Here is a 10,007-nt window from a genome sequence, read left to right on the forward strand (position 1 = left end):
GGTCGGTGTTCGTTCTGTCTTCTACCGTCTCCTCTCCGGTCTCGTACCCCTTGTTCTCTCTGCCATATGTCCCCACCATATTTCTGCAGGGCGCTCAAGGTCCGCCAACAACCCTCTTCTGGTAAAACTACCAAAATCACGAATCACTGCTCACCTTCACTCTTTTATTCCTCTTTTTTTCCCGCCTTTGGAATAAACTCCCTCACTCTATTCAATCCCATTCTTCCCTCCAGGCCTTCAAAACAGCTGCTCACCACCACCTCTTGTCTTCCCCCATCCAAAACCTCGATCTTTTCTACCCCTGTTCATCCACCCCAAACGCACCTCCTTCAAATTCCCTGCTTTCCTTCCTGAAAGTCCCTGTAGTGTCCATCTTGTGTACCCCGTGTTCCCCGCACCATCCCTCTCCGTTCCACAGATCCAATGTCTCTGTTCCCCACTGTTTTGTCCTTCCCTCTCCCACCCCTCTTGTCTCATGCCCCTCTTGTTGTGTGTTGTGTGTGAGCTGTCATATGAGCCTCGTCAATGTATACAAATAACGAGTCTTATAAACTAAGTCAACGTACCTATTTACTTTAACCAAGCAAGCAAATGTTCCCTCCTTCTCCATATATACACAAGAAAATGTGAAATTTCCAAAGTATTTCATCTTATATTTTTCTTCTGTTTGGAGAATTTATATTGCGTGGACAAAAGATTTAAGAATGTGCAAAAATTAATCAGCTTCATTGAGATGTATGATTTGATGTATTCACTGCTCGACCTCGTACCCTGTCCCCCAGAGGGATTGCCCATCCATTGCATCTGGCAGATCTGTGTCTGTTTTTGGAGATTTTACGAGGTGCTCTACAGGGAAACAAAGCAAATCTGGTGAAAAACGGATGTTTCAATTTAAAATGAAGTTGTAACGTTTGTGCGGATTGCGACCGATGTACCACGTGACGTGTGCACAGATGAGCAGGCAACAAGACGGATTATCTGCAATGTTTATTTCACGGGCGATTAAACTTTGCGATGTTTCCTGGGTTGTTCCACATTCAACAGCAACTCTTTTGTGGATAAAGTCATGCTGTGAACAACTTCATTTTATTTCTTTAACTGCTGCGTGCAAGTTGAAGACCGGCTTTAAAGTTAAAGGGATCCTGAGCGAGTGGCTCGTGCTCCATCGTCCTGAGCGAGTGGTTGTGAAATAACACCCGATTTCCGAGCCGTTTGCTGTGTTAACGTGTTTTCTAAATTACCGAGCCAAATTTATTTTCTAAACATCGCACGCAGCTGTTTACAAAGATTAATGTTTGTGATCATATCCTTGAAACGTCTGAATAAAATTTAAATGCAACGTTTTTTTGGTGAAAGCTACTCAAGGTTTCTGGGTTGAAAACAGTACGTACTGTTGTCGGTAATCACACTGACTCCAACCTGCCAATTCCAAAAAAAATTGCCGCATGTGTGCGCTCGTGCATGCGTGCTCATGCGTCTATATGTTGTTGTTGTTGTTGTTGTTGTTGTTGTTGTTGTTGTTGTTGTGTGAGTATGTGTAAAGTTAATCATTATCTTGGAATATTCTCAAACAAATTATTTTGTGCTCGTGTGGTGCTAATTTATTGAATTAATTTATTTAATTTTGAGCTCATTTATTTAATTTATTGTAATCCACCTGTACCTCGATACGTCTTTTCTTTGTCCACATAACATACCCAACATTTCCAAAAATAGTTTCACTATTTGATTAATTGCTGCACAACCTTTTCTTCACTGACCACTTTTCCTGAAAACTACACTCATTGTTAACGAACGATCAATAACTTGCTTGTGTGCAATCGGTTTGTGTGATATGTGCAACAAGCTCGATTAGTGGAGCTGCTCTACCATTCTTAAGAACGAAGAATGATGTGCAGAGGAGAAAATGGACAGTGCAACAAACTCGTTTGGAACGGAACAGTAAACCTTTCTGGGATGCATCAGCCAGGTGTGACCTAAATGAGAATATATAAATTTATTCAATTTCTTCCTGTGACTGCAGGAATTTAGTTAATTTGCAATAGGTAATGTGCAACATATTTGCAACTTCACTTTGTAGTCTATTTCTATTTGTGCAAATGTATTTTTTTTTCCATTGTTTTTTTAATATACAAGGTCTTAGGTTTGTAATGACACACACACACACACACACACACACACAGACACACACAGACACACACAGACACACACAGACACACACAGACACACACAGACACACACAGACACACACAGACACACACAGACACACACAGACACACACAGACACACGCAGACACACACAGACACACACAGACACACACAGACACACACAGACACACACAGACACACACAGACACACACAGACACACACAGACACACACAGACACACACAGACACACACAGACACACACAGACACACACAGACACACACAGACACACACAGACACACACAGACACACACAGACACACACACCACACACACACAGACACACACACCACACACAATTTTGTTTTAAAGCGAGATCAGTATTGGTAATCAACACAGGCTGGTATCTATCGCTATCGCGGATCACCATGTCGGTATGACTATCGTGGATCACCACCGGTTCATACTGGTATCGCTTCATTCCGGTATGACTATTGTACTGGTATGACATTCGTGGATCGCCATACTGACATGACTATACCGGTGTCGCTTTGTACCGCTATCACTATACCGGTATCGCTTTGTACCACGATGACTATACCGGTATCGCTTTGTACCGCTACGACTATACCGGCATCGTTTTGTACCGCTACGACTATACTGGTGTTGCTTTGTACCACGATGACTATACCGATGTCGCTTTGTACCACTACGACTATACCAGTATCGCTATATCCCGCTATGACTATACCGGTATTGCTTTGTACCAGGATGACTATATCAGTGTCACTTTGCACCACTACGACTATACCGGTGTCGCTTTGTACCGCTACGACTATACCGGTGTCGCTTTGTACCACTACGACTATACCGGTGTCGCTTTGTACCGCTACGACTATACCGGTGTCGCTTTGTACCGCTACGACTATACCGGTGTCGCTTTGTACCGCTACGACTATACCGGTGTCGCTTTGTACCGCTACGACTATACCGGTGTCGCTTTGTACCGCTACGACTATACCGGTGTCGCTTTGCACCGCTACGACTATACCGGTGTCGCTTTGTACCGCTACGACTATACCGGTGTCGCTTTGTACCGCTACGACTATACCGGTGGCGCTTTGTACCGCTACGACTATACCGGTGTCGCTTTGTACCGCTACGACTATACCGGTGTCGCTTTGTACCGCTACGACTATACCGGTGTCGCTTTGTACCGCTACGACTATACCGGTGTCGCTTTGTACCGCTACGACTCTACCGGTGTCGCTTTGTACCGCTACGACTATACCTGTGTCGCTTTGTACCGCTACGACTATACCTGTGTCGCTTTGTACCGCTACGACTATACCGGTGTCGCTTTGTACCGCTACGACTCTACCGGTGTCGCTTTGTTCCGCTACGACTATACCGGTGTCGCTTTGTACCGCTACGACTATACCGGTGTCGCTTTGTACCGCTACGACTATACCGGTGTCGCTTTGTACCGCTACGACTATACCGGTGTCGCTTTGTACCGCTACGACTATACCGGTGTCGCTTTGTACCGCTACGACTATACCGGTGTCGCTTTGTACCGCTACGACTATACCGGTGTCGCTTTGTACCGCTACGACTATACCGGTGTCGCTTTGTACCGCTACGACTATACCGGTGTCGCTTTGTACCGCTACGACTATACCGGTGTCGCTTTGTACCGCTACGACTATACCGGTGTCGCTTTGTACCGCTACGACTCTACCGGTGTCGCTTTGTACCGCTACGACTATACCTGTGTCGCTTTGTACCGCTACGACTATACCGGTGTCGCTTTGTACCGCTACGACTATACCGGTGTCGCTTTGTACCGCTACGACTATACCGGTGGCGCTTTGTACCGCTACGACTATACCGGTGTCGCTTTGTACCGCTACGACTCTACCGGTGTCGCTTTGTACCGCTACGACTATACCTGTGTCGCTTTGTACCGCTACGACTATACCGGTGTCGCTTTGTACCGCTACGACTATACCGGTGTCGCTTTGTACCGCTACGACTATACCGGTGGCGCTTTGTACCGCTACGACTATACCGGTGTCGCTTTGTACCGCTACGACTATACCGGTGTCGCTTTGTACCGCTACGACTATACCGGTGTCGCTTTGTACCGCTACGACTATACCGGTGTCGCTTTGTACCGCTACGACTATACCGGTGTCGCTTTGTACCGCTACGACTATACCGGTGTCGCTTTGTACCGCTACGACTATACCGGTGTCGCTTTGTACCGCTACGACTATACCGGTGTCGCTTTGTACCGCTACGACTATACCGGTGTCGCTTTGTACCGCTACGACTATACCGGTGTCGCTTTGTACCGCTACGACTATACCGGTGTCGCTTTGTACCGCTACGACTATACCGGTGTCGCTTTGTACCGCTACGACTATACCGGTGTCGCTTTGTACCGCTACGACTCTACCGGTGTCGCTTTGTACCGCTACGACTATACCGGTGTCGCTTTGTACCGCTACGACTATACCGGTGTCGCTTTGTACCGCTACGACTATACCGGTGGCGCTTTGTACCGCTACGACTATACCGGTGTCGCTTTGTACCGCTACGACTCTACCGGTGTCGCTTTGTACCGCTACGACTATACCTGTGTCGCTTTGTACCGCTACGACTATACCGGTGTCGCTTTGTACCGCTACGACTATACCGGTGTCGCTTTGTACCGCTACGACTATACCGGTGGCGCTTTGTACCGCTACGACTATACCGGTGTCGCTTTGTACCGCTACGACTATACCGGTGTCGCTTTGTACCGCTACGACTATACCGGTGTCGCTTTGTACCGCTACGACTATACCGGTGTCGCTTTGTACCGCTACGACTATACCGGTGTCGCTTTGTACCGCTACGACTATACCGGTGTCGCTTTGTACCGCTACGACTCTACCGGTGTCGCTTTGTACCGCTACGACTATACCTGTGTCGCTTTGTACCGCTACGACTATACCGGTGTCGCTTTGTACCGCTACGACTATACCGGTGTCGCTTTGTACCGCTACGACTATACCGGTGGCGCTTTGTACCGCTACGACTATACCGGTGTCGCTTTGTACCGCTACGACTATACCGGTGTCGCTTTGTACCGCTACGACTATACCGGTGTCGCTTTGTACCGCTACGACTATACCGGTGTCGCTTTGTACCGCTACGACTCTACCGGTGTCGCTTTGTACCGCTACGACTATACCTGTGTCGCTTTGTACCGCTACGACTATACCTGTGTCGCTTTGTACCGCTACGACTATACCGGTGTCGCTTTGTACCGCTACGACTCTACCGGTGTCGCTTTGTTCCGCTACGACTATACCGGTGTCGCTTTGTACCGCTACGACTATACCGGTGTCGCTTTGTACCGCTACGACTATACCGGTGTCGCTTTGTACCGCTACGACTATACCGGTGTCGCTTTGTACCGCTACGACTATACCGGTGTCGCTTTGTACCGCTACGACTATACCGGTGTCGCTTTGTACCGCTACGACTATACCGGTGTCGCTTTGTACCGCTACGACTATACCGGTGTCGCTTTGTACCGCTACGACTATACCGGTGTCGCTTTGTACCGCTACGACTATACCGGTGTCGCTTTGTACCGCTACGACTATACCGGTGTCGCTTTGTACCGCTACGACTCTACCGGTGTCGCTTTGTACCGCTACGACTATACCTGTGTCGCTTTGTACCGCTACGACTATACCGGTGTCGCTTTGTACCGCTACGACTATACCTGTGTCGCTTTGTACCGCTACGACTATACCGGTGTCGCTTTGTACCGCTACGACTATACCGGTGTCGCTTTGTACCGCTACGACTATACCGGTGTCGCTTTGTACCGCTACGACTATACCGGTGTCGCTTTGTACCGCTACGACTATACCGGTGTCGCTTTGTACCGCTACGACTATACCGGTGTCCCTTTTGTACCGCTACGACTATACCGGTGTCGCTTTGTACCGCTACGACTATACCGGTGTCGCTTTGTACCGCTACGACTAAACCGGTGTCGCTTTGTACCGCTACGACTAAACCGGCGTTGCTATGTACCGCTACGACTAAACCGGTGTCGCTTTGTTCCGCTCCGACGATTCCGGCGTCCCTTTGTACCACTACGACTATACCGGCGTCGCTTTGTACCGCTCCGACTATACCGGTATCGCTATGTACCAGGATGACTATACCGGTGTCGCTTTGTACCACGATGACTATGCCGGTATCGCTATGTACCAGGATGACTATACTGGTATCGCTATGTACCAGGATGACTATACCGGTGTCGCTTTGTACCGCTACGACTATACCGGTGTCGCTTTGTACCGCTACGACTATACCGGTGTCGCTTTGTACCACTGTGATTATACTGTCAGTAATCGGTATAGGCTTTCTAAAGAACACCTGATTAAAATATATAACCAATTGTCAATTGCTTTAAAAACAGCCATAAGGGCAAAGAAAAACGTGATTGCTGTTACGGTGATGGGTGTTCAGGGTTAAAAGTTAAAACCTACTGCACGTACTTCCTGATACGTCTTGCCGTTATACGTTGGTGATATACTGGTTTGTTTGTTTGGTTTTTTGTTTGTTTTGGTTTTCGGTATACTGGTACATATATTCAGAATTTCAATATCAGTCTATTGATATGCCAAATTATACCGGTATAACTGCTTTAATAAAAATTATATAATTATACCGGTGGTACCGCTTTTCTTATGGCACTCAGGGGAGGCATTTCTTAAGAAGAAATTTCCTCCTCCCCATGGATGCCAACCGGTGGGTATTGTCTGTGCTCTGTCCTTTTAAATGCTGAACGTCAAGCAAGGATGCAACATGTACCATTTTTGAAGTCTTTTTTTTCTTCTTATTTTCTTCCCCCCCCCCCTTTGTTTTTTTTTTAATAATGACTGCTAGGGTTTGAACCATTGACCTCCCAGACTCAGAGCAGACATTCCAACCATTTTACCACCTATTCTGGTCCTATTCATTTATTTCCTCTTTTAACAATGATCTTAGGCTCATGGAAGAGCTTGTATATAAATCATATGCAGGCCAAAGACTGCAGTTAATCTCATGTTTATCACAAGGACATAAGTAGACTGGACAAAAACAAATGGTGCATGGGATTTGAACCTTGGTTTTCCTGCATCCTGAGATAGAGGTTCAGAAGGGTAAACCAACAGGCCACCCAAAGCTTTGAAGTAATCTCCACACACTTTTCAAAATCTTAATATTTATCTCAGGTTGCTATATTGTTGGTCATGTGGCCTTTACCTGTGTTCGTACCACTGTTGGGTTTTTGTATTGTATACAAGTCGAGGTGGCTGGATGCCTTGTGTTAAATTGAGTGCTTACTCTTGGTTGGGGATGGTGGTGTGGGCACGCGGTAGGATGAGGCTCGTGATCATGCATGACAACAGAGAAAGTGAGATAAAAATACTGTTTGTGGAGCAAAGTGAAACAAAAATGCGAAATTGGAATTTGCTGAACTCATCAGTGAAGTGAGTTTTGGTTTAAACTTGTGTGTAGATAAGTCATTGAAACTTTGAGGCTCACTGCAGCAAATGGAATGGCAAAGTTTTTATATCGTCTTCCCTTGATGCGAAACTAACTTCTTTATCAGGACAGTTCGTGCCATTTACACTTATGTATACTCATGTATACTCATGTATACCCTTATTTACACATGTACATAACAACATATTTAGTTTGAGATGGGGCATTTTCTTGCCCCAGAGTACAAAATAATGACTCCCCAACCTCGTGATTTTTCTTAAAAGCCACACAGGAAGCAAGTTCAATATTGTTTTTGTAATGGTTGTAATGGTGGTTATAAAATTGTACTAGTTGTTATTTTGACCAGAAATGAAAAACGAAACTAAATTGTCCTGTCATTTTTATCCCCGAGATCCATCCTTGTTAATTTTTTTTTTTTTCCCCCTTCTGCATCCACAGCTCAATGAAATAAGTGGTGCATGACCATGCTATATATGGTCTGGCAGGATGGCTTCTAGGCGTTAGAGGTATGCACATTCGTCTGTGAGCTGTCAAGCCTGGGTTCGAATCTTTACCCAGTTATAAACGATCACCCTTATGTTTCACGTACAGGGCGAAGCATCAATGTGTGTGCCATCCCTCGGATGAGTGGGCATCCTGTCTGCGAGCATTAGTTCAGTGGTGGATGTTAAAGATCCCTTGGTGCCCTTTGTGAAGAACATGTAAGCGATCACCAGCACCCTGGTTAAATTCCAAATTCCTGCCCTGAGTGACTGCTGGGAAGGTCACAGGAAACTACCCAACATAACCTGTTCCAAGAAACTGCTTCAACAGCACTAACACTGGAAAGAGTATGTTACATGTTTTTTTTATATATACTACATGGGAATGAGGGGCGACGTTATTAGTCCCCAACCGGTTTCACCGGAGGGGACTATATGTTTGCTTTGTCTGTCTTTCTGTCTGTCTGTTTGTCTGTCCGTCCTACCTGTGTTTTTTTTCCTGACTTCCCCCCCCCCATACCCTTTAAGGTGTTCAACTGAAACTCGGGACATGGCTTTATTATGATAAGTTACATGAGAAATTCGAGTTTCATGGCGTTTTGTCAATTTTTCAGGGATGCCCTTTTTGAACTTCAACAAGTCACATATTATACATGGGCCGGTGTTCAACCGGCCTGATTCCACCCCACTGCTTTACACCCATTGGCTGGACAGTTGGTCCAACTCCTCACTAATAAAATCATGCACCGCCATTGCATGAAGCAGCACACATCGACGGGCCTTAGGCCTGGCTGTTGGTTCATGGCAATTGGAATGATCCCATGTGTATAACCGCGATGTATTATTTGAGCACACAAGCTGTACGCATGTTTTTTGCTTCATGTATGTACATCCGGTTATTTTTAATATTGAATAGGCAAAGCCTCTAAACGAACAGTTTGATGGTTCCGGTGGGTGAGACAGTTTTTCTTCGTTTTGGTTCCGGTCTGGCTCGAGTGTGCACTGAACGCAAACGAATTTTTATCTCCTGAACATTCATTGGGACCGGTCAGAGACATGTATTGCAAAGCAATTCTCACTCTTGTTATCCTTATTATTCTTTCAGTAACAAGCATTACAGGCTGATACCCAATTTATTTTCTTCTCTTTATTATTATTGAATGTTATTGTGTACTAGCTGGAAGCTCATGGTAAAAATACCACGATAGAAAAAAAAAAAAAAGGTAGCCTTTTATTCTTGTGCTGGCCAAAAGATCTCAAAAATATACAATTAGTATTTCTTAATGGCAGATATCGCAGAATAGCCTCAGTTCATCTTGGTACCTTGGTTCATTTTACAATGATGAAAGCACCAATCCTCGGTTCAACTTGGTACCTTGGTTCATTTTACAATGATGAAAGCACCAATCCTCGGTTCAACTTGGTACCTTGGTTCATTTTACAATGATGAAAGCACCAATCCTCGGTTCAACTTGGTACCTTGGTTCATTTTACAATGATGAAAGCACCAATCCTCGGTTCAACTTGGTACCTTTGTTCATAATACACAATGAAAGTACCGATCCTTGGTTCAAATTGGATCACAAAATTTCTCTGCCCAGGGATGGGGAACACCCGCTTCTCAGACCCTCCCCCACGCCCACCCTCTCTCACCCCTTCCACTCCCTACACCTTCCAGCCCTCCTCCCAAACCCCCACTTCCCTCTGTCACTTTCCTCCCTCACACTGTGAGTCCTTTCCATCCCCCAGTATTTTCTTCTCTGAATGTTGGAAATTAAGCAAATGGCTTCATCGTGGACGATTCGTGTCCGCACGGA

General features: G+C 45.9%; 1 protein-coding gene across 3 annotated transcripts in view; it reads left to right on the forward strand.

The window, feature by feature from the left end:
- The window catches only part of SPPL3 (signal peptide peptidase like 3), a 132,741-nt gene that overhangs the window by 70,660 nt on the left and 52,074 nt on the right, over positions 1 to 10,007 (forward strand). The window contains exon 1 of one of the 3 annotated variants that reach the window (XM_085879272.1): positions 8,517 to 8,538. The exons of the other annotated variants lie outside the window; for them this stretch is intronic. The gene's annotated coding sequence lies outside the window, so the exon portion shown is untranslated. Of the gene's footprint in view, positions 1 to 8,516; positions 8,539 to 10,007 lie in introns of those variants that run through there. 3 annotated transcript variants of the gene reach the window in all.

The sequence above is a fragment of the Eptatretus burgeri genome, chromosome 4 (assembly GCF_056783735.1).
Source record: "Eptatretus burgeri isolate ZD-2024b chromosome 4, Ebu_testis_v1, whole genome shotgun sequence".
Classification (NCBI taxonomy): domain Eukaryota; kingdom Metazoa; phylum Chordata; class Myxini; order Myxiniformes; family Myxinidae; genus Eptatretus; species Eptatretus burgeri.